The sequence below is a fragment of the Leptonychotes weddellii genome, chromosome 5 (assembly GCF_054177405.1).
Source record: "Leptonychotes weddellii isolate Sample4059 chromosome 5, ASM5417740v2, whole genome shotgun sequence".
NCBI lineage: Eukaryota > Metazoa > Chordata > Mammalia > Carnivora > Phocidae > Leptonychotes > Leptonychotes weddellii.
This window is the reverse complement of record NC_138373.1, coordinates 98,369,505-98,381,977: the sequence shown is the minus strand read 5'-3', so window position 1 is coordinate 98,381,977 and position 12,473 is coordinate 98,369,505. Positions and strand designations below refer to the sequence as shown.

At 38.5% G+C, this 12,473-nt stretch overlaps 1 pseudogene; it reads left to right on the top strand.

Moving 5' to 3' along the window:
• The first annotated feature begins 12,358 nt into the window (after window positions 1-12,358).
• Window positions 12,359-12,424, top strand: LOC115943629 (U4 spliceosomal RNA; annotated as a pseudogene).
• The last annotated feature ends 49 nt before the right edge of the window (window positions 12,425-12,473 follow it).

The window sequence follows — 12,473 nt, the reverse complement described above, 5'->3', positions numbered from 1 at the left end:
TGTCTCTAAAAAAAAATGACTTCACAATCCAAAATTGCAATACATAAGAAACCAATATAACAGAAGCAAATTTAATATGACAAACAAAACAAGAAGCATAGGCCTTTAGGATCTTCAGATAACAAATTATTGATAGAACTAACAATATATGCTTAAATTGCTTAAAAACATTAAAAAGAATTAAATAATTAAAATGAGAAAAGATCAATATATTATTAAAAATGGCCAGAAAAATTTGAAAAGAGAACATCTAAAATTAAAACTGAAAGTATAATAATTTAAATTAAAAATTCATTAGTTAATATTCACCATTAGTGGAACAGAAATAGAGTACATTTAGTCTTTTGGCCTAGTAGGCAAGGAAAAGGGGTACTGAAAAAGGATATACTAGTTAATATTAAATAACAAATTCAACAGCTGAAGGGAGAGATAGTTTCTGGAATATAGAGATAAATTATTTACCTAGGGAACTGAAGTGATGAAAAGATAAAAAATTACATAAGAGAACTGGAAAATAGGGCAAAAAATTGGTAGAACTGGTCTAATAGGATTTTAGGAGAGCCCACAGAATGGTTGAAAAAGAAGTAATATTTTAAAAGATAATAGCTGACAATTTTCTAGGATTGATCAAGTATAGGAACCACCATATTCAGAAAGCTATAAGTTCAGAGGAGGATTTTTTAAAAAAGAAAAAATAATCACTAGATTTATCTTAATGAAACTGAGAGACCTGAAAAGCAGCCAAGAAAGAAAAGACAGATTACCTACAAAGGAATGGCAGACTGACAGCAGACTTTCTACCACCAACAACAGAATCCAAGTAACAGTGAAATAACATCTCCAAAAGTCTATAGAAAACCATTGTAAATCTAAAATCTATACACAGCTAAACCATCATTCAAGAATGACAGAAAACTGGGGCGCCTGGGTGGCTCAGTTGGTTAAGCGACTGCCTTCGGCTCAGGTCATGATCCTGGAGTCCCGGGATCGAGTCCCACATCGGGCTCCCTGCTCGGCGGGGGGTCTGCTTCCCCCTCTGCCCTCTTCCCTCTCGTGCTCTCTGTCTCTCATTCTCTCTCTCTCTCTCAAATAAATAAATAAAATCTTTAAAAAAAAAAAAGAATGACAGAAAACTGAAGACATTTTCAGTAAGAATTCCCACTCACTGAAAAAAGGAGGTACTTCATAAAAATGGACTATATACATAGGAAAAATACCAATGATGCTTTAAAGATGAAACATTATTAGATGCTTTAAAGATGAAACATTATTAGAAGGAAGATATAAATTACATATAAATATATGAAATACAAAGAGAAATAATTAACTACATAGTGGGAGATTTTAATAATTTCAGTCATTGAAAATCCAAACAGATAAACAATTTCTTATGAGGCTGAGATTTATTTAACAGCTTAATGTAATGAACACATATAGAACACTGCAAATAAAAATAGAGATTACACACACAAACACACACACACACATACTTTCTTTTGGCCAGCCAGGGAGGAATATGTCCATGGCTAACACTTCATACTGCACTGAATTAACTTTTTTGGAAGGTAAAACAATCTATATCTTAGCTAAAATAAAAGGCAGCCTGGTGGATTGCTCAGAAGATGGTGGAGTAGGAGAACCCTAAGCTCACCTTGTCCTAAGGATACAACTAGATAACATTCAAGTCAATGTAAATAACACAGAAAATGACCTAAAGACTGGCAGAATAAACTTTACAATTAGAGAAAAGACCTCATCAAAGATGGTAGGAATGGCAGAAACATGTGGGGGCTAAATGGACCATGGGGCTGTCAGTGGGAGGGAGGGACTTTTGGGTGTGGAGAAGGGAGAGAAACAGACTATCACACTGGGAAGCCCACACAGGGAAGACAAATCCCCATAACATTTGGCTTTGAAAACCAGAGGGGCCAAATTCCATGAGTTCCTACAACAGTGGGACTTAAGGTCCATAATTTTAAAAATCAGCATGGTTAGCTCTGGGCAGGAGGGCAAGAGGAAACTGAGTCCCCACCATTAAAAAGATAGCACAAATAATAGCCCCTGGAGATATAGCACAGAAGCAGCAGTTTGGAAAAAGACCTGGAGACACAGGGAGGGAGAGTTATTTACTAATCTCAGAGTGTGTCCTGGAGGAACAGACATCCTGAGACAAAGGAGCTAGTAGGTGCCATTTCCCTCCCCCATCCCTCAGTCTAAACACATGGCCACCTGTGGGAATTAGCATAGCGCATATATTCACTACCTAACTTGCTTACCCCCTGCTCTATCTGGCTTTGGCAGATCTGTCTCCTTCAGCCAAGCCTGCTCAGTCTTGGTGCTATGTGTCCCCTCCCCACAGAAGACTAGCACAAACTGTGCCAACAGTGTCTCCCGACCAGCACACTTGGTGGAACCTTGGTCCTAGCACTGGCAGTGGTAGGTTCCCTCTCATGGAGGACCAGCATGCAAACCTTGCTAAAACTACGCACCCGACCCTTGTGTGCTTTGCAGTTTTGCACCCTCTGATACAGTCTTGGCCAGAGCCCATTCAAACCAGGTCTACAAGCCTGGCAGTATGCAAGCATCACTCCAAAGTGACTCCTGTCCTAAGGAGAGGGAAAGACAACCACATAAACCAGTCAGAATGTGGCCCCAGGAGTGCACTGGGGGCAGACAGCTGGTCTGATTATAGGCCCTGCCCACCAACGAAAGCTTTTCAGGGGACAACAAAGGGAAAGCACCTTGCAGTTTGGTGCTACCCCATCTCTGGCAAATGCCTGGTCTGATTCAACTTAAGCCCAAGGTGGCCCCAGACTGGTCTACTAACACTACAGGAACCAAACAATGCCCAGAACAGCCAAAGAAAGCCTTTCAAGATGACTGGACTGAAGGAAAAAGTGGATCAGCCACAACAACACACCTAGGAGATAACCCCTGAAGTGTGAGCTTCTGGTAAACAGAAGACATCCATTGCAGGACCACTACAAGACCTCTTCTTCACAAGGCCACTACTTTCAAGAGCAGAAGTGGCTGACTTCCACAATACACACCAAGAGACACAGAGAGTTTCATTTGTGACTTTGTCCCAAATGTTCCTCAAAAAGTTAAAAACAGTGCTACCCCATGTCCCAGCAATTGCACTACTAGGTATTTACTCAAAGGACACAAAAATACTGATTCAAAGGGACACAGTCACCCCAGTGTTTATAGCAGCATGATCAACAATAGTCAAATTATGGAAAGAGCCCAAATGTCCACCACCTGATGAATGGATAAAGGTGGAATATTACACAGCCATCAAAAGAATGAAATTTTGCCATTTGCAATGATGTGGATGGAGCTAGAATATATTATGCTAAGCGAAATAAGTCAGAGAAATACAAAAACTGTCTGATTTCACTCATATGTGGAATTTAAGAAACAAAACAGATGAACGTAGGGGAAGGGAAAAAAAGAGAGGGAAACAAACCATAAGAGACTCTTAACTACACAGAACAAACTGAGGGTTGATGGAGGGGAGGTGAGCAGGGGATGGGCTAAATGAGTGATGGGCATTAAGGAGGGCACTTGTTTGTTGAGCACTGGGTGTTGTATGTAAGTGACGCATCACTAAATTCTACTCCTGAAACCAATATTATACTATATGTTAACTAACTAGAATTTAAATAAAAATTTGAAACACAAAAAACCCCGTAAAGACAACAAGAGACTCATTTCAGATCTAAGACACCTGCAGATTGAAAGTGAGGGGATGGAGAAATATCTGTCTTGCAAATGGATGTGAAAATAAAGCTGGGTGGCAATACTTGTATCTGACAAAATAGACCTTATAAAAAAGACTGTAACAAGAGACAAAGAAGGACACTATATAATCACAAAGGGGGACAATCAACATGAAGATATAACAATTGTAAATGTTTATGCACCCAACATGGGATCATCTAAATGCATAAAACAGTTAATAACAAACATAAAAGGAACAAATTGATCGTACAATAATGGTAGGGGACATTAACACCCCACTTACATCAATGGACAGATCATTCAAACAGAAAATCAATAAGGAAACAGTGGCTTTGAATGACACATTGGACCAGAAGGATCTAACAGATATATTCAGATCATTCCATCCTTAAATAGAATACATTCTTTTCTAGTGCACATCGAACATTCTCCAGAACAGATAATGTATTAAGTCACAAAACAAGTCTCAACAAATTAAAAAAGACTGAAGCCACACAATGCATCTTTTCTGAATTCCACACTATGAAACTAGAAGTCAACCATAAGAAAAAAATCTAGAAAGAGCACAACAAATACATGGAGGTAAAATAGCTACTAAATAATGTACACGTCTACCAAGAAATCAAAGAGGAAAGCAAAAAATACATGGAGACAAATGAAAATGAAAGCACACCAGTCCAAGATCTTTGGGATGCAGCAAAAGTGGTTCTAAGAGGGACATTTATAGCAATATAGACCTACCTCAAGAAGCAAGAAAAATCTCAAACAACCTAAACTTACACCTAAAGGAGTTAGAAAAAGACCAACAAACAAAATACAAAACCAGTAGATGGAAGGAAATAATAAGGATTGGAGCAGAAATAAATGATACAGAAACTAAAAAAAACACAACAGAACAGGTCAATGAAACCAGGAGCTTGTTCTTTGAAAAGATCAACAAAACTGATAAAACTTTAGCCAGACTCCTCAAAAAAGAGAGAGACAGAACTCAAGCAAAGACACTAATAAAAAGAGAAGAAATAACAACCAACACCACAGAAATACAAAGGATAATGAGAGAATATTATGAAAAATTATATCCAGCAAATTAGTTAACTTAGAAGAAATGGATAAATTCCTAGGAACATATAACTTCCCAGAACTGAAGCAGGAAGAAACAGAAAATCGAACAGACCAATTACCAGCAAGGAAAGTGAATTAGTAATTTAAAAAAATCCTCCCAACAAACAAAAGTTCAGGACCAGATGCCTTAACAGGTGAATTCTATCAAACATTTAAAGAAGAGTTAATACCTATTCTTCTCAAACTATTCCAAAAAATAGAAGAGGGAAAATTTCCCAATTCATTCTATGAGGCCAGCATTACCCTGATACCAAAACCAGGTAAAGACCCCAAAAAAGAGAACTACAGGCCAATATTTCTATTGAACATAGGTGCAGAAACCCTCAAGAAAATATTAGCAAACTACACACAACAATATATTTGAAAGATTATTCACCATGATCAAGTGGGATTTATTCCTAGGACATAAGGGTGGTTCAATATTCACAAATCAATCAACACGATACATCACATAAATAGTAGAAAAGATAAGAACCATATGATCATTTCAATAGATGCAGAAAAAGCATTTGACAAAGTACAACATCCATTCATGATAAAAACCCTCAACAAAATAGATTTAGAGGGAGCATATCTCAACGTAATAAAGGACATATATGAAAAACCCACAGCTAACATCATCCTTAATGGGAAAAAAACTGAGAGTTTTTCCCTTAAGGTCGGGAACAGGACAAGGATGTCCACTCTCATCACTTTCATTCAACATAGTACTGGAAGTCCTAGCCACCACAGACAACAAAAAGAAATAAAGGCATCCAAATCAGTAAAGAAGAAGTAAAACTTTCACTATTTGCAGATGACATGTTACTCTATATAGAAAAGCCCAAAGACCACCAAAAAATTGCTAGAACTCATAAATGAATTCAGTAAAGTTGCAGGATACAAAATCAAAGTACAGAAATCTGTTGCCTTTATATGCACCAATAATGAAGCAGGAGAAATTAAGAAAACAATCCCATATACAATTGCACCAAAAATAAGATACCTAGGAATAAACCTAACCAAAGAGGTGAAAGACCTGTACTCTGAAAACTATAAAACACTATTGAAAGAAATTAAAGATGATATAAAGAAATAATAGACATTCCATGCCCATGGATTGAAAGAACAAATATTGTCAAAATGTCTATACTACCCAAATCCATCTACACATTTAATGCAATCCCTATCAAAATACCAAGAGCATTTTTCACAGAACTAGAACAAAGTATCCTAAAATTGGTATGGAACCACAAAAGACCCTGAATAGCCAAAGCAATCCTGAAAAAGAAAAACAAAGCTGGAGGCATCACAATTTCAGACTTCAAGCTATATTACAAAGCTGTAGTCTTCAAGACAGTATGGTAGTGGCACAAAAATGGACACATAGATCAATGGAACAGGACAGAAAACCTAGAAATAAACCCACACTATATGGTCAATTAATCTTTGGTCACATAGGAAGAATATCCAATGGGAAAAGAACTGTCTCTGCAACAAATTATGTTGGAAAAACTGGACAGCAACATGCAAAAGAAACTGGACCACTTTCTTACCTCATACACAAAAATAAATTCAAAATGTTTTAAAGATCTAAATGTGAGACCTGAATCCATACAAATCCTAAATGAGAATACAGGAAATAACTTCTTCAACATTAGCCATAGCAACTTTTTTCTAGATATGTCTCCTGAGGCAAGGGAAACAAAAACAAAAATAAAGTATTGGGACCACATCAAAATACAAAGGTTCTGCATAGCAAAGGAAATAGTCAACAGCACTAAAAGACAACCTAGTGAATGGGAGAAGATATTTGCAAATGATATAGTCAATAAAGAGGGTTAAGTATCTAAAACAAAGGAAGAACTTTCTTTCCAAAAACTTTTTTTCCAAAAAAAAAAAATCCAATTTAAAAATGGGCAGAAGACATGATCAGACATTTTTCCAAAGAAGACATACAGATGGCCAATAGACACATGAAAATATGCTGAACATCACTCATCATGAGGGAAATAAAAAACCAGAACTACAATGATATATCACCTCACACCTGTCAGAATGGCTAAAATCAACACCACCAGAAACAACAGGTTTTGGTGAGGATGTGGAGAAAAAGGAACACTTGTGCACTTTTGGTAGGAATGCAAACTGGGGCAGTCATTATGGAAAACAGTATGAAGGTTCTTCAAAAAGTTAAAAATAGAGCTATGAATCACACTACTGGGTACTTACCCAAAGAATACAAAAACATTAATTCAAAGGGATACATAAACTCCTTTGTTTATTGCAGTATTTACAATAGCCAAATTATGGAAGCAGCTCAAGTGTCCATCAGTAGATGAGTGGATAAAGAAGATGTGCCCCCCATCACACACACACACACACACACACACACACACACTAGAATATTATTCAGCCATAAAAAAGAATGAAACCTTGCCATATGCAACAACATGTTTGGATCTAGAGATAATGCTAAGTGAAATAGATCAGTTAGAAAAAGACAAATACCATATGATTTCACTCGTATATGGAATTTAAGAAACAAAACAAAGGGAAAAAAAAGAGAATCTAAAAAACAGACTCTTAACTATAAAGAACAAACTGATGGTTACCAGAGGGGAGGTAGGTGGGGGGATGGGAGAAGAAGGTGGAGGGATTAAGAATACACTTATCATGATGACACCTGAGTGATGTATAGAACTGTTGCATCACTATATTGTATACCTGAAACTAATAACACTATATGTCAACTATACTGAAATTAAAATTTTAAAAAAAGGCAGCCTGGTTATTTAAGTTGGTCACAGAAAATTGTTTGAAACTGAGGGTTGCTGGAGTGGTGGGGGGTGGGAGGGATGGAGTGGCTGGGTGATAGACACTGGGGAGGGTATGTGCTATGGTGAGCGCTGTGAATTGTGTAAGACTGATGAATCGCAGACCTGTACCCCTGAAACAAATAATACAATATATGTTAAAAAAAAAGAAGAAGAAGAAGAAGAAGAAGATAGCAGGAGGGGAAGAATGAAGGGGGGGAATCGGAGGGGGAGACGAACCATGAGAGATGATGGACTCTGAAAAACAAACTGAGGGTTCTAGAGGGGAGGGGGTTGGGAGGATGTCTTAGCCTGGTGATGGGTATTAAAGAGGGCACATTCTGCATGGAGCACTGGGTGTTATGCACAAACAATGAATCATGGAACACTACATCAAAAACTAATGATGTAATGTATGATGATTAACATAACAATAAAAAATTTTAAAAATATTGTTTGAAATTGTTTACCTAATCAGGCCTAGTTCTAGAGAATCTTCTGATAACTTCTTAAATACTTCTATTTATATTTACCTGTCTCACAGGTGTCTGATGTCTGTTGTCCAGAGTCTTAAATACTTTTGCATAATCACTGTCTTGACAGATGATCTAAATGATTCCAGATAAACACAGGATAATATCACACCAACTAATGCTCCATCTAAAAATCAGATCTCTACAAACCATATTTATAAAGAGAATCAACACCTGTGATAAGATCTGGAAAATACTTGATTATCACTTCTAGAGCCCTGGATGAATGAGAAAAAAAAAGGGAGAACTGAGAATTTAAAAAGTTTCCATAAGCTTTTTCTAAAGTGATTATTTTGCAACCATGGTAACAAGTAGCCACCTGAATCAATTTTAATCCTGTTCAATAGATAAACAATAACTCCCCTTAGTGGATGCACTTTTGCACATCAACTAAATATTATCAGTAACCTACATCTGAAAGTCAGCTAGTCAGGGACAGATTCACTCCAGAAGTATAACATACCTGAAATATCAAGAAATCAACCATTGTCTTACCTCAGTAATGATGCTACCACAGCTACAGACAATGTGAACCCACTTACGACTTCGAAAGTCCACCAATCCATGAAATCCTGTTTCCCACCAATACAATCATTTGGACACCATCTTTGTGTCCTCCATTAGCCTGCAGGTCATTATAGCACATATAGAAGCCCTTAGCAAATTCACCAAGCAAACCTTAAATGATAGCCAACAAAGCCTGTCCTTAACTGAGCACTGATGTCTTTAATGAGAAAAGCTGTCTTCCAAAATAGAATGGCCTTGGACATGATTGATGCCTTGCAATTAGGAAAGATAAGATTCTTTGTTTGTGCCATTGTCCAAACAAAGTGCTGTGTGTTCATACCTGATGAGTCTGCTGATGTGTCATCTTTATTAAATCATATGAGGACACAAGTGAACTCCCTGAGTGATCCAACCCATAGCCTAGGGGGTTTAGCAATCAATGGTTTGGATCATGGGACTCTTGGTGGGAAAAAACAACAACAACAACAACCTATTACTTAATTTTGGAATCTTTATCATGATCTGTGTTTTCTCTTGTATGTGCCTCTATTGATGTTATGGTATCTGCCTCCAGTGCAGCCAGATAGCCACCAAAAAAGTCACCTCCATGTTGGTGAAACCTGATGACTGCTCAGGGCACATCATGGAAGAGGAGGGTGTGTAAGAATATATGAGCCACAGTTGGTTAAGTGACTGCCTTCGGCTCAGGTCATGATCCTGGAGTCCCGGGATCGAGTCCCACATCGGGCTCCCTGCTCAGCAGGGAGTCTGCTTCTCCCTCTCCCGCTCCCCCCTCTTGTGCTCTCTCTCTCTCTCAAATAAATAAATAAAATCTTTAAAAAAATAAATAAATAAAGAATATATGAGCCAGTCATGAGTTGGTGGAGTTTGGGGGGAGGTAATTGAGAGATCATGACTGCCAGTTGACCCCAGAACTAGACACTGGATGTGGGCAATCAGAGGCTCCTCACCCCTCCCCTGTGCTTGGAATGTACACTCTCCCCACTGTTCCCATATTGGGAGGTTTTTCAAGGACATAACCTTCAGAGAGCAATGTGTTGTTGAGACCATCTGGATGGTATAACATGATGGTACTCAGTTAAGGCCTCTATATAAACTTTTAAGATTTGGTGGGTGGATGTGGAGATCTACTGGTCTTGTGGCCACCCAAGAGAAGTCTCATATGTAAGTTCCCTTGCATAGCCAACCTACCACTGTCCAATCTGAAGTGGCCTGCTTCTTTCTTTGGTCTCTCCTTGCCCTCTCGGTACTAGGGGCCGCTTGGGAAGCTCCTAGGGTGTGAACCAACTGGTGCTTAGGCTAAAAGAAGAAAGGATAGCTGGACCAGAGGTGTTGGATTGGGGCTAGGGGAGATGTGTAGATGGAATGATGGGGAGTGTGAAAATGTATGCATGACCCTGAAAAAAAGAGAGCATATGTTTGAGTGATATAAAGAGGGTCACTTGAGAATTACACCACCCAATTTAAATGGTCAAGCAATGCTTACTTCAGAAGCTCTGTAATATTACTCTAGTTCCCAAATAAATCAAAGCAGTGAAAGTCAATAGAGAACTAGGAGACTAGGAAAGAAACAAATACTCTAGGGCTTAATTTTTGTTTATTTGCCTAAAGTGCTTATTACATTTCACACGTGACAAATTCTTGCCAGGGAAATGACACTTTAAAGCAAGGAGATTGACACATCTAAATTTGGTTCAGAGAGCCTGAGTTCATAGTCTTAGAGCAGTTTCACAAGGGATTAACTTCTCTGTGTGTACTTCATACTTTTGGCAGTAAATGCAAAAAAAATGTTCATCTGAAGGGACAATTCTGGTGTAAACACTGGGGAATAGGACAAAACTCACAATGCGACGTGCATCCTCCCTTTTGTCCAAAGCGGTAATTCAGAGCAAACCCAAAAACTCTGTGGGATTTCAATATGAATGAGAGGCACCTGTGACTGTGAGGCCACTGAGACGATGAGAAACAGTTGAAAAGACCTGCTGCTCAGCAGCATCCAGAGTAATTTCCTCAAAATCATTCAGTAGTCTCACATTCCACTTTGGGCCAAGCAGGACAAGTGGAAAAGTGGTTAGAAATGATCAATGAGCGAGGAATGCCAAGAAACTGAATAGCCTGGAAAGAAACCGGGAAGTCTCCCAGTTACAGAAGAAAGTCCGTAAAATAGAGCTTGAAGGTAGAATGCAGGGCACGGAGATGAACAATGCCCGAGGCATGGCAAAATAATACACAAAAAGCCAACAGAGCCAGCCAGAAAAGACATGTGCAGGAAAAGGAGGACAATATGAGCATGAGTCCTGCCAGATCAAAACTGAAAACATATTTATAAACGTCTTTCTGAGGTGAGGCAGATTTTTAGAATTTATTTTGAAGACCCAAGAGTATTTGGGGATGGACTGGGGTGGAGGGAATGGGAGAATATTTAAGAAAGTCTATTACTGTACAGAATTTAACTGAGTAACGACTGTTGAAGTGGTTGAATGTACCTCTTAACATATTCCTGTACTTTTTTTAAAAAATATTTTTTCTCTAATTTAGGGATTAAGATGTAATCTGCCTAAGGTTCTGAGTCGTGAGTGGGTGTTGGGCAGTGGAGAGAATCTACACAGTTAGCAGTTCTGGGAAATACTTGTTTCTCCCTAAGTAAACCTGCACCAGCCAGACTCCCAGTGGTTACTAAAAAGGCTACAATGAGACTCCTGAATTTTCACCTTTCAGTTGAGAACAGAACTAATTCCTCACAACCACATTTTCTTTTCAAAGATGTCTGGTTGTTGGAGTAGGTGCTCAGAGGATGCCGGTGAGGTCAGCAATCCAGAGTGCATATCACCTGGGCTACGAGAAGCTTCTCTCTTCACCGAGCACAGAGACTCTCCTGCCCAAAAGGAGATTTCAGCTGATCATGGAGGAATTAGGGACGCTTCTTTAGATTCCACTACAGAATTCTAATGTGTGTTTAAAATAAAAAAAAAGATTTACTTATTTGTTGTCTTTGCTTATTACTTATAGGGTTGGAGGATGTGCACTAAATGGATACACATATAACAGAGCCAGCAAATAAACATAAAAGATCTAAAGTGCACTGAGGCTGGAGAGGAGAGAAATACGGGCTAAGAGAGTTACTTCAATTAAACTCTAAAATGAGCTCAACTTGTTGGCATTCAAAACATATCGGGGAAACACAATGGGCTATATAGTTCCCACAGTCTGATAAAACCAAGTACCTTGGTTCCTTAGGAGAGAAAAGACTTCCTCAGACTCTAAATTCACAGATATCTTCTAGATAGCTCTCAGATTCTCCTGCTTCTCCCCATGTCTACTGCCACAAACCCAGCCCAAAGTTCCAGGATCTCTTCTCTGGATTACTTGAATGGTGTCCAGTCAGCAACTCTCCAGATCCTAGCACAGTCTCCATACCATAGGAGTGATCCTTTAAAAGGCAGATATGAAATCACATCTCATTGCTTTTTTAAAATTGAGATATAACTGACATATAACACTGTAGCTTTAGGTGTACAACATAATGATGTGATATGTATAGCAAAATGATTACCACAATAAGTTTCAGTTAATATCCATCACTACGTACGGTTACAATTTCTTTTTTTCTGGTGCACATCTGATGGCTTTAAGGACAGCTTTGCGCAGTGGCAGTATCGTAGCCAATGAGGTTTATCCGAGGAGCGATTATTGCTAATTGATTGCTTTAAGGACAAAGTCCAAAATCCTGAGTACTGCATACAAAGCACAC